Raw genomic sequence first — 17,217 nt, 5'->3', positions numbered from 1 at the left:
CAAAGCCTTATTCATTTATTGCTTCTACTTTTCTAGTTACTCCTTTAATGAATCAATTTCTTCATCTCTATCAAATATTTCCTTTTGCATCTGGTCTCTCTCTTGCTTCCACAAGGCTTTCTACAAAATAAAATAATTGCATAGACCAAAAAATATTGACTGAATTGTTGATGACGAACATTCTTGAGTTTTAGATTTCATCTTTTGTTCTTTGGAAACTTTTTGGAAATATTGGGTGTACCAAGAAAATTTATAAGGTATAAGGGATACATTGGAATATTCAGAGACTAATGGCATGATAGGTTACTCATTGTTGGGTGTTTTTTCTGGAATAGCAGTAGGAATTAAATTTCACATTTTTGAATTCTCTTGTGGTGTCTCCTTGATAGACTCAACTTCATGTATTTATATGCTTTGGGACTCTACTTGAATAGGAGAATCATTTGGGACATTTTCAACTACTAACTCTATTTGAGATTTTAAAATTGGGGCATTTGGTTTTTCAACAGAAGCTGGAGTTACTTGACCTTGCATGCGAGGGCTTCTATGTACAGGAACTTCTTCAGCTTCGACCACTTTATAGGTCCACTTGGGTTTAGGCATGACTAGAGTAGATGTTGCAGGATTAGTTACTATAGGAACAAACCTCTTTCTTTCTGTTACCTTAACAGAGAGATTTTGCACTTCCTTTTCAAGGTTATGGCTAACCTTACTCTTGCCTTTACCCCTAGAAGAGCTTTGCATATCATCCTCTAAGTTAGGATGAGCAGACTTATTAGGAGAGGGTTCTTTTTCCTTCTTAGCTAGATTTTGAGTTGGCTTTGTGGTTTCTTCCTCCTTTTCTATGTTTTGAGGAACATGCTTAACTTGTGGCTGTAAGGTTTTGGATTCAAAAAATTCTACCCATGAAATAGGAGAAGAATCCCTAAGTGATCTTCAACTAGAAGTTTAATGAGGGCATGATTGGAAACAAAATTTGGCTTTCCTTTTTGGGTTTCCTCGGCACTAATACATAACATATTGTAAAGAAAGTTGGGAATATTAACTTGCATGTTATGACTTATGCAACTAAGCAATTTAAAATGATGAGCATGTAAGTTTGAAAATCTACCTACATAGGTTAAATATTTGATAATGTGTGTTGCTAGCTCTGGATATGGAGGTGGAAGAAAATGTCTCTTACATCCTTGTTTTGTGATGTCCAGATGAGGGTCACCTTGCTGAGTGAACTATGCCCTTGAAGATCTAGCATCATGCTCATTTGGATAATGTTCCCCAATTGCTAGTAACCCAATGACCTTTGCTATCCTTTCCTTGGTAGCAACCACTCTTAATCCCAAAACTAAGGGTTCTCCTTCATCAAATGTTTTCATGAACTCCATTACCACTTCCTCATTGAATTTTGTTAGTTATAAGAAATAATCGAGCCATCCACAAGCATGGAATTGCCGAACTGCTTCAATATCTCTAAGTAAAATATTATGAATGAATAGCTCATACCTCTTTAGTTTCCCTTCCATTTTCAAAATGTCTGGCTTCCACTCTTACTACTACAACAAATTTTTGTCCCTCTTACCTCTGCAAAAAAAAAAATTCTCTGAGCTTCAAAACTAATTTTAAAAATGTCATATGTTGTTACCACTTCTCATAATCAAGACCCCTTTGTTTCTAGCATGTAGAATAATGATGCATTAATGATGGAGTACATTGAGGCTTTAACTACAAATTTTCTTATAATAGCTCTTAGTCCTTTCAATCATGCCAAGTACAAGAGATCTTTTCCCAAAAATTGCAATAAAAGGTATGACAAATACAAAAAGATTTTAAAAATTAATGAAATGGAAACTATCAAACTGCCGCCAAAGTACATTCTTTAATGTAGACATGACTAGGATAATGTGGAGGTGAAATTTGGAAATTAGTATACTTTCTTAGCCCCTCACTAAAATTTGACAAGTTTCCTCACTTTAAAAATGTTGGCATGGGAAGGAGAAACTAGATTAAGTCTTAAATGATATATAATGCAGTATTAGGTATAAATATAGAAACCTATATTTTACAAATGAATAAAGAGAAAGAAAATGTTGTACCTACAAATTTGAGATTGTACATCTACATGCAAGTTGATGAGGTGGTGAAGGCTGATGATCATAGAAAGTGTTGACGGTTTTGTTTATTGAAAGCAAGAAAAATAAAATGTGTGTGGATGGTAGATAAAGAAATGAGATGGGTTGACATGAAGAAAGAGAAAGTGAATGGAAGAATTGGGCCTCATATTTAAATGAGGTTTTATTATGAAGTTTTCTAAAATTCTATCATTGTATGGTTTTAGGAAGAAGATTTTCATCTTCTACTATAGGAACTATGTTCAAAAGAGCAGGTGCACTGGTTGGTTGAAATTGTTGTAGGAACTATACTTTGGTCTGTGGCTTATGATGGAGATACGGTCTATGGCCATTTACAAGTAAGTTAAATTGAACAAGATTGATGGTTGTGAGTTGTATTGTGCCATTGTCAAATATATGCTAAATTTCATAAGGCCCTAACCATTGAGTATGCAATTTCCCCAGATTATCTTTGAAACAAGAATCATAGAGGAGGGCCCAATCTCCTACTTGAGATCTTTTATTCATGATATGTGCATCATGCCACTACTTTCATTGTTATTGAATATTTTTTGTTCTTTCTAAAGCTCTCTTTCTTATTTCATCCAACAAATTCAAGTGGAGGAATCTCTCTTGTTGTGCTATAGGAAGATTGATGTTCAACTCTAAAGTAGTGTGCAATTTCTTGTGTTCAAATTCAATGGTTAATATTGCTACTTTACCATAGACAAGCTCAAATGGAGTGAATCCAATTGTTGTCTTCCATGTGGTTTGGTATACCCAAACAACTTTAGTTAATCTATTTGTCCAATCCTTCTTGTGTATGTGTACTATTTTTGTCAGAATGGCCTAAAGTTCTCTATTGGTAACCTCTTCTTGCCTATTTGCTTGGGGGTGATAAGGACTGGATTTATAGTGTCTTATGTTGTAATCCTTCATATCCTCAGTGATCAAATTTGATGTAAACTAAGCTCCTTGATCTATGAAAATTTCTCTGGGCACTCCATAATGGTGAATATTTCTTCATACAGTAACTTAGCTATTTTCTCATCTCTAGTATTTTTCATTGCTCTAACTTCCACCCATTTAGTTACATAATCTATACATACTAAGATGTAAGATTTTCCACTTGATGGTGGGCAAATTGGACCTATGAAATCCATGCCCCAATTATCAAAAGGTGTGACCAAAACCTATGGAGTGAGTGGCATCTCATCAATTTTAGTTGGACATCCCATCCTTTGGCATTTGTCACAATTAGTTGTATATGTCATTGCATCCTTATGTAGGGTTGGCCAATAGTATCCTATTGTAAGTATCTTTTGTGTTGTTATTTTCCCTAAAAAATGGCCTCCACATAGTTCATCATGACAAGCATGCAATATATCATATGTCTCATCTTCCCTAACACACCTCCTCATGACTTGATCTAGCCCTAGATAGAAGAGATTGTTATCTGTCCAAGAATATTGAAAACTTTTCTCTACTAAATTTTTCTTTTCTTTGTAAGAGAAGTGTGGGGGTAGTCTATTTGTAGCAAGATAATTTGCAATGTTTGCATACCATGGTGTATGGGTTGCTATATAGAACAAGTGCTTATCTAGAAAGGTGTCTTCAATTAGAGTTGGATCTTCATTAGCAATCATTAGTCTAGACAAATAATCTGCAACTATGTTGGATTTTCCTAGCTTATCAATAATGGTAGTATCAAATTCTTGTAACAACAAGAGCCATCTTGCCAATCTACCAATGATAGCTAGTTTTTTGATTAAATACCTTATAGCTGAGTGATCAGTATGAACAAAAATCGGATATCCAGTCACATAGTGTCTGAATTTTTTCAATGCATAGATTATGGCTAAAAGTTATTTTTATATTACTATGTAATTTAGCTTGAGTCTATAAAGGCTTTTACTAATATAGTAGATGCCATTCTCAAGATTAGTAGTCTTTTGTCTTAATATAGCTCCTATGGCATAGTTTAATGCATCAGTATGAATATGAAATGGAATTGACCAATCTGGTCCTTGTAAAACTGGTGCCATGGTGAGAAGTTTCTTAAGCTGCAAGATGCCTTCATTGCATTCGAGTGTCCAAATAAATTTAGCTTCCTTAGTCAACAATGTGTACAAAGGACTAGCTATTTCATTGAAATCTTTTATGAAACACCTATAATATCCAGGGTGACCTAAAAAAGATCTTACATCTTTCCATTTTGTAGGTATGGTCAGTGTTTGAATTACCTCTATCTTAGCTGGATCCACTTGTATTCCTACAACTGATATGAAATGACCAAGTACCACTCCTTCCTGCATGAGCATGAAACATTTTTCACTATTAAGTGCAAGATTATGTTCTTTACATCAGATAAGAACCTTTTCAAGATTCATCATGGCTTCTTCAAAGGTGGCTCCAAATATTTTGAAATCATCCATATATATTTCCATACAATCATGTGATATATCAGCAAAAATGTTGATGACAGCTTGTTGGAATGTTGTAGGACCATTACACAGGCCAAATGGAAAAATAGAATATGTAAAAGTACCCCATGGGCATGTAAATGTGGTTTTATCATGGTCTTCAAGAGAAATACTTATTTTATTATAACCACTATACTCATCTAGAAAAGAGAAATACTTCTTTCCAGCTAGAGTGTCCAGAACTTGATCTATGAATGGTAAAGGAAAGTGATCCTTTTTCGTTGCCTTATTCAATTCTCTATAATCTACACAAATTCACCATTTCCTCCTTTTTGAGGTACTATGACTAGGGGTGACACCCATCTACTATCAAATATAGGATAAATAAAACCAGCATCAAGCAATTTTTGCAATTCAATTTTAACTATTTCTCTAAGAGTTGGATTAATCCTTCTCTAGGGCTGACAGAGTGGCAGACACCCTTCACTAATTTATATTCTATGTGTACATAATGTAGGACTCAACCCTTTCATATCCTTATAGTCCCATGCAAAATCTTTTTGATTTTTTTGTAGTAGCTATGTTAATTGTTTCAAATGTGTAGAAGACAATTTGGGATTGATGTGCAGATTATGACCTTTTCATAGCTCAATAGTAGTGGTAGACTCAATTATAGCAGCTTCAAAGATTGGACTTGTATCTAATTCACATGGTAATAGTTTATGAATAATGTCTAGTTTTTTTAGTAGAATACAATTCTCATTACATTCCTCATATGTGGTTAACTCTAACACGGAACTGTTAGATACATCTTTTTCTACCACACAAGTGTTAGTAAGGATATCTTGAATTATTGAATCCTCTTCCTACAACTTTAGGAAAGATTTTCTATGTAACATCATAAGCTATGCTATAGAGTTTAACTCGTCTTCTTCATCCCCTAAATCTGGTTGGATAGATGTGCTTAAATCTAGTTGTGGTTGTGCTAGAGGATATAAATCAAATTTCATTGTTGCTTGACCATTAGATATGGTCATATTCCCTAACCTACAACTTATATTTGCATCAGCTATAGCTAACCATGGTCATCCTAGAATGACAAGGTAACCAGATAAATTGACTTTGGGAGACAGAATCATGAAATCTGTAGGGTACTCTAGAGAGTCTAGGGTTACAACTATGTTTTCTATCATCCTATCAAGAGTGACAATAGAACTATCTGAAAGTTGCAAAAATTTTGGAGTAGCCCTTAAACCTTCTCTTTTCAACCTCTTCATATTATCCTTGGTCATGACATTTATAGCAGCACCAAGATCAATTAAAGCATTTTTAACCGACTAACCATTTATAATCACATTCACAATTGGACTACCTGGATCAAAATATTTAGGAGTGATCAATTTTCCTAACATAATGTCAACCAATTATCCTACAACATGGACTATAGTTGGGTCCTTTTTCTTCATCGCAGGCTTCTTCAAGTAGGCTTCTTGAATGGCTTTGCCATAGATGGAAACATCTTTAATAGCTTGGAATAGGGTTATTTGGACATGCATGTTCTTTAACTAATCAACAATATCAAAAGATTGTTCCTATGTTTGGACAGGTTTATTTTGTACAAGCTTCTCTAGAAAAGGAGCTTCAACTGTTGGCTAGGCTGGAGCTTAAATAGTGACATTAGTTGGGTCAACCTCTTTAGAAATTGGGGGTTCTAATGTTGTGGGAGTATCTAGTATTTCAGTTATAAGAGGTAGTTTAGGTTTTGGTATGGTTGTACCAAATCTCAAATGTATATTTGCAAAATTTAGAGAATAAGCAGGATACTACTGAGCATCAACAGAGTACATAGGTTATTATGACTACTAGTTATTTGGATTTGGCGAAGGTTTTGTAGGTAACTGAGTCTATTTTGAGGTATGGAACTCGTAGGTGGTGGCATTAGTTTAGGTTGTTGGACTAGGGGTGGTAATTGTGGAGTACTAGTATTTTGGTTAGGCCACTATTGAGGTCCTCTCCATTGAGTTGTAGACTACCAATTCCCCTAGGGTGGTTGCCATTGGTTCTACTGGTTCTGCTATTGATTATTCTATTGGTTTGGCTAGGAAGGTTGGGAATTCTGAGGCCATTGGGGCTAGTGTGGATTATTTTGCCAAGCATTATTCCAATTAGGTTGACTATATTGTGGAGGACCTTGGTTATTATGGTTTTTTCATTGATTACCATATAGATTTGAATTTTGCAAAGGATCCTGAGGCATACCTTAATGTTAGGCCCATGGCCAGTGTTGAGCAACAAAAAATACTTTCTCATCATCTCCATTTATCTTGATGTACTCAGTTGGAAGATGTTGGTTTTTTACGCTAGTGACCAATTTGCATTGGCAATCTTTCTTCTGCTTCTGGCAATGGGGTCAGTACTCAGTTAGTTGTACTTCAGCTTCTACATGTTTTTTCTTTGTATTCATTATGTCAAGATGTGTAACAACATCATTTATAATATACTACTTAAAATCTAGGAGTAGATTAGATATCTCAAGTTTTGAAATACCCTGACTGATTCCTTTAATAGTTGTAGTCTGGTGTCCTTTTCCTTTCTTCATGGTTGATCTTGAGTAATTAAGACAAATTTTCTTGAGGTCATCCCAAGCAGATTGATACCCATCCCTTCCAACCATAAAGTCTAATGCTTCTAGAAAACTATCATACACACCTCTCAAAAAGACTAGCTTTTGTAAATCCTTAGATAATACATGTGGAGGGTTCTTTTGTAGTATATACAAGAAACATGAAACATAGTCTTCCAATGTTTCTTCCTCCTTTTTTGATATCCTAAAAATATCATCTCCTCTTGAATCATTTGCTTTGCAATACTCTTTGTATTTGTCCAAAAATAGAATTTGCATTTCATCCCAAGTACCTGCTACATTGGCTCCTGAACCCATGAACCATCATAAAGCTAACTCTTTTATTGTTGTTGGAAATAATTTGAGCTTATGGGCATTAGTGTTGTAGTCAAAGCTACGATAGAGTATGTCAAACTCAAACAAGAAAGTATCAAGATCTTCAATTGTGAGGCCATAAAACTTTGGAAGATCATTTGGAGGTATACTTTTGAGATTAGCATTGGTTACAAGACTTGGGAGAGGAAATGGAAAAGTAGGTTGTGCCATTACTGGAGGTATTTGATTATGAGGTTGTTGTTGAAAAGGGATATTGGGCACTAGATTGTTAACAACTGGTGGATTTGGAGTTGTACTCTCAAGAAAATTGGCCAAAATTTTAGCAAAAGGTCGAAGGCCACTTGTATCCAAAGGTTCTACCCTTGAGGATGATTTTGTAGGAAAAATAGGGCTTGCATCTAAAAAAGGCAACTCGGCTTCTTCAATTTCTTCATTCAAATTATCAGGCTCCCACAGAAGAAATCTACCATATTCATCTCATGGTCTTCCTCTTCAATGCATGCAATTGAATTGGTGACTTGTGAATCAAGCACTCAATCTTATGGTTTCTAACTAACACTCTAACCTAAAAATAGAGGACTCATGAAGGTTCCTAGTTTGACACCATCCTCGGCAATGACATCAAAAATACAAGTTTCCATAATAGATCAAGATAATCATACTACATTTCCTCTAACAAGGGTACTATATCCATTTTGAGAACTATCTATTCCACTATGAAAATACATTTGAATTGTTAACCCAATGATGGAGGACTTGAAATGGGTCAGCACAGTATGTGCACCAAGTTACTTTAAGAGTCTTAACACCTATGCTACAGGAAAGTAAAATGCATGAAAGGAATCTATACTAATCATGATAAAGAACAATAAACATACGTAGATTATCAACAGAGAAATGTAGAAACTATAGAAAAGGGAATTCTAAACTAGTTAATAGTTCAAATATCCACTATGATAGTTTTCCACAAGTGTTGTAGGAACTTGCATAGTAACTATGTTGTAGGACTAATACAGTAAATCTATCTTAAATAGGAAATTGCAAGAAACTCTACCTAAATCTATTTGACCTCCCAAGTGGACCCCCTTGGTTGGCTTCAACTAACTAAGAACACAACGGGTAATCCAAAATCACTTTCTTATTAGAATTCTCCTTTTGTTACATGACTGAACAATTTGAAAAGAATAGAGAAAACAACTTCAAAATCTTTGAATCCCCAAACTAACTATAACTTTCCATATAAATAGAGGATTGGAACTTATTACAAAACATAACACAAAAACTCCTAAGCAAACATCATCAATAGAAAAAGGGTGGGATGTTAACCATGACTTTTAGAACATTGATTGATTAACAGAATAATGGTTCGTAGATAATGTAACAAATCAACTTTTGAAATAACTCCTTTCACAGATGCAGCTTGTCATCTAAAACTGACCTATGCTTCTCATGCTATGACCGGTCTTCATTACTCCATTAATACTGTGCTTACCACTCTTCACGCCACTTCTACATTTCCTACAAATTAGCAACATTCAAACACATAAAATAACATTTCTACTCTCATCCAAATATTAAAACATAGCTTAAAACATTTATATGAAATACTACACTTTATATATACTATTAAGTGAGGTATGTCATATCCACTATCCATAGGTTTAATAGGTTCTAACTGCATTTCGCATAAGTTCACAAGACATTTTAAAAAAATGTTTTTGAAATATTTTTCTCATGGCTCAAAGAGTAAGTTTAGACTATATAAAAACTATATCAAATTTTAGACATTAATATGCGTCATCACTCTTACCCTACCAAATTTTGTGCCATGATGACTTTTGGGGTCAAAAGATATTGACTATGAAATTTGCCTTCTTAGAAATGCTTGCAAGCAAACATGTCAGAAAACAGTAAATTGCATTTGGTTTTGGCTTTGAAAACAAGTAAAACAGACACTTGGGAGTATGAAAAATAGGGCACTAGTTCACTATCATAGGGAGAGTATAAATTTATAATTAGGGCTCATGAAGAATAAATTGGTGCATCTGGCGAATGGTCAAAGTGGGCTGCTTGGATTTGAAGGACTGAGAAAGGTGGCAAAAAAGTGATTTTTTATGAATGGAATGGACCTAAGAAAGTGTGGAGATGGATTTGTCAAGTCTTGCAAATTGGTACAATTAAATAATTTTCAAAGTAGAATGCAATAGTACAATCCATTTGATCTCACCTATCATGGATTTAGAGTTATGACATCCTAAACAAGGGTACTGATCAATCTACATTTCTTGACACTAGTAAAACTTTATAAATTGCATATGCAATTGCATTTGAAAACTGATCAAACGAATTTGTTGTAAGCTCAAATTAGAAAAATAGCAAGTCTCTAACCTCTAGAATGCAATGCAAATAGAATTTTCTCCTTTTGGTCAACTAGGTCAAAGTTATAACAAGTCAAATAGGGCCTCCTAGATTTTTAAACAATTTACCTCAGTATGACAACAATAAACAACCAACTTTGAGGGATTCAAAACCTAGTCAAAACATTTTGAAATGACTCAAAATCTAAAACATAGGTTCTTTGATATAGATATTAAACACTCCCAAAGTAGTGAGTCATGAAACATTACTAGGTACAAGATATTCAAATGTAAACTAGGCCTCCTATCACTGTTTGACACAACAAAAATGCAGATTTGAACATTGTCCAGAATGAAATTTCATGGAATGACTTGAAAAGGAAATTTATCTTTATGGGATGATTAGATATGTTGAATTCAAGGTGTTAGAAACACTAAAAACCTTTTAGGTCTCAAATGGACAATTGGGTACACATGCATTAAAATGCAGTCATAGGGCTTGATTTTTAGAATGGTAGTCAAAATCAAGGCTTCAATTTTGAGTCCCAACACCAAGGTCATTGCTAAAATTGTCAAAAGTATGGATATAGAGCTCATTAATGCAAATTTAAGAAAAATTCAAATTGATCACCTAAAAAAAAAGCTCATATAGCAAGGAAAGGAGATTCTTATAATTGGGATTATAATACATGTTATAATTGTCACTGTAGTGGAGAATATGGACATGTTCCAAATGATTGCATTAAAACACATTTCAGAGGAAATTACAAGAAATGGTTAAATGGAGAGATAGTATGATTTAGTTGTCTCAAAGTTGGACACATCAGCGAGAATTGCAAAACCAATTTACCGGCACCAACACCAAGTAATAGAAATGAAAAACCTAAAGGAAAGAAAAAATGGATAGAGATAGTAAGAGCTAGAAGTAGTAAAGTAGAAGAAATTGTGATCACCCAATCTAATAAATCAGGTAATCACACCACATCTCACTAAATAAAAGGAGGTATGTATGAACTTTATTCTCCATATTATATTTTACATCAGTTCCTAGCATAGAAGTAATGCAAAGTCATATCTACATAAATGAGGATGTTTTAATATTTGTTAGAAATTGAAAGTCATAAAATACCAAGCACCAATGGTACAGTCTATATTGATCAATCCTTGAAGTATAGACCAAGTTATCGAAGAAGATAACATACTAACTAAGTGAATTGGTTATGACCGAGTGAAAAACCTTGACCGAGCTAAAGTGCAGATCAAGCTAGCTATCACACACCAACCAAGCATGAAGACATTAATTATAGACCTAAATTTGAAAGATCAAAGGTATTTATTGAATTTGGTGATTTATTTACACCCACCAAGCGATCCAAGAGCTCAAGAGAAGATTTTGAGGTGACAAAAGTGATTGTAGCAAACAAAGCAAAGAATCTTCGTAGATTATTAGCAAATTTGTGAAGCAAAGTAAGTATCATTCTCAATGCCAAGTTAAAATATTCAATGAAGATATTTTTTAAAGTTTTGTTTGAAACCCTAGTTAGATATGGCATCTAGAAGTGAAATGGTGAAAGATAGAAATGTGCAAATCATTAGGAATGATCAAACTCCCCCACTGAACTTTGGAAATTCAGTTAACATTGATAGCATTATTGATGATATGGGAGTGTTATCATCAATTCCACCTAGAGTTTTGATTGTGCAAGACCTAATATTTTTCTATCATGCAAAGTTGGAGAAATTGGAGATTTTGAAATAAGAGTAGCTTATGAGAAGCTATGTGTGAATGGAAACCTAAAGGACAAATACAAGATTGTTACAAAGAAAGGGCTTACCCATGCCCTAGGATTTCCTAAAGTTTTCAAGGTTGAATGGATCAAGATCATTCTTAGTCAATTTCATGACATGAAATTTTGGTTGCAAGGAGGACCAATAAAGATTAACAAAGTAATCATTCGTAGGGTAATTGGGTACCCTACATTGGATCTAATGAAGAGCATAAAAGGGGGAAAAAAAGAATGTGATGTAGTGCAAGGAAGGAGAATCCCCAAAGGAGATGTCCTAGCCCCCAATAAATAACCACATCATGAAAACACAATACAAGATATGAGATCTGATACCAAATGCAACTCTTTATTCATAAAATAACTATTTACATGCAATATACCTGGCTGTAAGGTCTTCCAAGTTAGGGCCAAATACAACAACAATTATAAAATAGTTTTGCAAGATCTCACAAGATTCAACTCATGATTTGAATCCCAACTAGTCTAGATCCACACTCTAGAAGAAACCTCCAAGGAAATCTTAACGTGCTCTTGCAAGCCCACTAAGAAATCTTAAGGTTTTCCAAGTCGTGGCTACTAGCTCTTCAAAGTTTGCATCCTCCTCTTCAAGATGGATGAATCATGCCTAAAGATTCCACAAGAACCCCCTATTTATACCCAAGTAAGCCACAAGTCAGCCCAATTCATTACAAATTAAATTAAAACCCTTACATTAAATATATGTTGAGCCACAAGTTGGCTACACCACAAATTAAATACACAAAGTTAGCTACAACATGAATTAAATGCCAAAAGTTGGCTCACTGACAACTCAGCACCATAGGAACCAAGATCAAGCTAAGCGTCAGAGAAATTAAGTTGAGCATCAGCTAAACCACGAGCATTTTTGAGCTCCTAGTGCATGCCAAGAAACCAACATATGCCAAGCACTACAATGAATGTTGATTAATCTATTTTTGTCGAGCTCCAATACATGTCAAGCAACCAATATATTTCGAGCACACAAAAGGTTTTAAGCTTCAACAATGACCAAGCTCCCTTCAATTATTGAGCTCCTCATCCACATTTATACCCTTTCATGACCAAGCACCACTATTTGGTGACCTAGTCCACAACTCCTTACCAAAATCCCTCCAACATGCAGGATTGCTAACAACCCTAGGATGCTCCTACATCAGACACCCAAGTTAAAAAATATGTTCTTAGTAGTTGGAAGAACATCTTATGAGATTCAACACATAAATCCCAAATTGGTTCTTCACATATATATCCTCCACATCCTCAACTTTTACACTCTTTCCCTTGTTCTTCTTCTATTTCTTCACATCCATCCTTGATGTGCTACAAGTCTTCTTTCCACACTGATCTCTAACCCTCTTAGAATCTACCAACTCAACTCAGCTACCAATACTTATATTCCTTCTATTGAGCTCTTTATTCTACAAAGGAATTAGGGAATTCTTCCTACCACCTTTCATAACACTAAACACATTCTTGATATAATCATGCACAACCTTGCAATTATACTGCCAAGATCTACCAAGCAACACATGACAACTATTCATGTCCACAATATCACACAACACTTGATCCTTATACTACCCAATCTAGAAATCAACAAGGAACTTCTCCCTCACTTCCAAAGCATGCTCACCTTGAAACTAGCTGACGTTATAAGGATAAGGACGTCTCATTCTCTTCAAACCAAGTTTATGAACCATCTCCTCAACAACAAGGTTATCAGTACTACCATCCACAATCACATTACAAACTTTACCACCAAACTTAAAATGAGTCTTGAATAAACTAGTTCTCTAACAAGATCCCATTGTCCTCTAACCAACCAATACTCACTAAGATAGCAAACTCACTCCTTTTTTAGGTTGATTGTCTTGGACTTCAACCTCATTCAAAATAGTAGCTTTCCTACCATTAGGACATTAAAATGATCTATGCCCTTCTTCACCACATCAGAAAAAATTACTTAAAACACACCTCCACCTATCCTCCTTTTCTATTTAATAGGTTTTTGTTCATCTTCCACACTTGGTTTAGCTTTTTCTGAGCTATCCTGCTTCTCCTTCCCTCTAGCATTATCTTGACTTTTCCTCTTCAACTTATCTTCTACCCTCAAATCATATTGACAAGGATCCTTAGCTAAAGAAATAATCAACATACCAATCTCATCCTAAATATTGAATCTCAAGCCATTAATGTACCAAGCTATCTTCTCTTTTGACAATTCTCTATGCCCAGACCAAATAGTCAACTTGTAGAATGCCTTTGTATAATCTTTCATAGTCATATCCTTCTATTTTAAATTTTGTAACCTCTTAAACAACTCAAATTCATAATCAACAAGAATGAACTTATCCTTCAATTTAGTCACCATCAATCTCTATCTAGTGATCTTTATTTCACCTTCCTCATCACTGTCTCTTTGTTATTCCTTCCACCAAAGAGAAGCATGTCCTTTCAGCTTAGTTTGTACCAACCTCACTATGAGCAGATACTCAATATCCTCTAGCTCAAAGTAGTCTTCCAATTCACCAATCCAATTAATTAGGTCTTCAGGAGTTAAAGTACCTAAGAAATTAGAAATCTCCATCTTATGCTATAGCCTTAACTGAGATCCAAGTCTACCAAACTAACTAGCCCTAGTTCCAATAGGTCTCTACACATGATCAGTTATGTCCTCACCACTCCATCCAAAATTTCAAATTTTTCAACAACTTCCTCATAATCATCTTTAGTACCCAAATCTTTATGTACACCACCTAAAGCATTCACAATTTCATCAATCATGTCACTCTTCATTAGTGTCATCTCAAATCTGAAATTGGCTTTAACATCCTCCATCTCAAATCTAACATCTGCTTTAACCTTCTCTAAGATCCTTTCTTCTACAACATCACTAAGATCATCAATTTCCCTAGGGTCCAATCTGCTTAGAGGCATCTTCCAAGACCTTTTTAAACCCAAAGCAATAGATCCACAAATCCAAAAGATTAATGAGCTCCAATAGATCAACCTTCTCTTCCAATCCTCACCTAGATCCTGGTACAAACTGCCTCAACTTTGGTGATCTTTCTACACACTCAAGAACACCTTCACTCAGATACCACCTTATGTAGTGTAAGGCAGGAGAATCCCCAAAGGATATTTCCTAGCCCCTAGGACATAACCACATATCAAAAACACAATACAAGATACAAGATCTAATCCCAAAAGCAACTCTTTATTCATAAAATAATTGTTTACATTCAATATGCCCAATTGTAAGGCCTTCTAGGTTAGGGCTAAATACAACAAAAATTACAAAATAGTTCTACAATATTCCATAATATCCAACTCACAATCCTAATTCCATCTAGTCTAGGACCATGCTCTGGAAGAAACCTCCAAAGAAATCTTAACTTGTGCTCGCAAGCCCACCAAGCTATCTCCAAGTTTTCCAAGCTGCAACTACTACCTCTTAAAAGTTTGCATCCTATTCTCCAAGATGGATGAATCATGCCTAAGGACTCCATAAGAACCCCCTATTTATACCCAAATAATCCACAAGTCAACTTAGTTCATTATAAATTAAATTAAAACCCTTACAATAAATATATGTTGAGCCACAAGTCAGCTACAACACAAATTAAATACCCAAAGTCAACTACAACATGAATTAAATTCCAAAATTTGGCTCAATGACAACTTGACATTATATGATCCAAGACCAAGTTAAGTGTCAAAGAAATCAAGCTAAGCATTAGCCAAACTACAATAATTTCCAACCTCCTAGTGCATGTCGAGCAACCAACACATAGCGAGTATTGTAGTGAATGTCAAATAATCTATATATATCGAGATCCAATACATGTTGAGTACATAGAATTTTTTGAGGTCCAACAACAACTAAGCCCCCTTTAATGACTGACCTCCTTAGCCACAACTATACCCTTCAACAAATAAGCACCATTGTTTGGTCACTGAGTCCACAACTCCTCACCAAAATCCCTCCAACATCCAGGATTGCTAACAACCCTACGATACTCCTACATCAGAATGAGGTTGAAATTATGACCTAGGAAATGTGGAATGGTTTTGGTATGTCAATTGATGGCATCGATGACCCATTAATTGATTTTTTTGTTTGTATTACTGCACACAAGTAGCAAATTCAATAGCGTGCCTTGTGTTGCAGTTAATTTGGGGTACAAAATTGTGAAAAGGGATCATTCATATGATCTTTCTAGGCTGCAATTGCACCAACAATAAAGACAATCTAGAGACAATAAAGAAAGCAAATAACACCTCTTATAAGTTCAATTCCCTACTAGTTTTCATATTTTTCTATGTACAGAAATATTTTCCTACCATTGGAACAATTGGATGGGATAGGAATAGGGATTCTATGGAGCAATTAAATGACCTAATAAATAGGTTGGGAGAAAATTTTGAGACAGTAATGGATAACTACTTTGAAGAACTCAAAGTTAAAATGAAGAACAAAATGAGAATTCCAAAGTCTATTGTAGATAAATACTATGATGAAATATGTCTCATCATAGACACAAATTTTGTGTATGCATAAGAAGTGTCACCGAGGGTAGCATGGCTAAGGCCAATGCCATATGTGGTAAATGTGGATTATGTAATAGCAACGGTTACTGCACTCTTAGCAAAAGAAATTGATGCTAGTACCAAGTATTTTGGTACATATGAGAATGTTATTGCCAAGTTGACTGCAGAATCTAGCACATGTAAGGCAAGTAAACAAAGGAAAAGGAAAGTTCTTGAGACGAATAAGAAAGAGCAAGGAGAAGGGTTTGGACAACCCTTAGAGGCCAAGGAAGGAAAAGGAAAAAATCTCGCAGTTATCAAGCCAAGGGCTACCAAACACAAGAAGTTTGTTATAATTGAACTCAAGGTATAGGAATACCTAAAGAAGGAAATACAAGAAATAGTAACACCACAAAGGCCAAAAGGCAAGGTGATTATCACAAGAAATAGGTCTTCACAACCCCCCATTGAGCTATTTCTAGGAATTCTATCAAAGAAAAGGAAGCAGGTAGATGATCAAGAAAAGCCAAGGAAAAAGTTGATCATTGCACAAGAGGAGGAGGAAGATGAAGAAAAGACCAAGTCTATTGAGACTACTGAACATCAAGTAATAAATAGACTCCCTCTAATGACTATGGATTAGGTATGTGCAAAACTGGTAAAATTAGAAAGCATAATGGGTTTCAAAGACATTCAATATAATTCTTTGAACAATGATGATTAAGATAAGCTTGAATGTGTAATGATTGATATGATGATCAAGTTCAGACACACACACCTAGAATTGGGAACTGGATTTCTAGTGGGATTGCACAAAAGAGTAGATGCCAAGTGGAAATGGGCATTTTCCACTGAAAAAAAATAAGAGAACTAACATTGGCACAAGTTATGCTAGATTTAGGGAAGACACACATGTCTATAACCCTTAAAGATTTTGTTAAGAAGTTGATGCCGAGGGATATGGCATACAAATTTTTGAAGATAAAGCTCATGAAGTTGAGAAAGACAACATTAGAGTATGGAAAGAAACATTTG

Source organism: Cupressus sempervirens, chromosome 10, assembly GCF_028749045.1.
Source record: "Cupressus sempervirens isolate cs-2001-9-10 chromosome 10, ASM2874904v1, whole genome shotgun sequence".
NCBI classification, from domain to species: Eukaryota; Viridiplantae; Streptophyta; class Pinopsida; order Cupressales; family Cupressaceae; genus Cupressus; species Cupressus sempervirens.
This window is presented reverse-complemented; position numbering follows the sequence as displayed.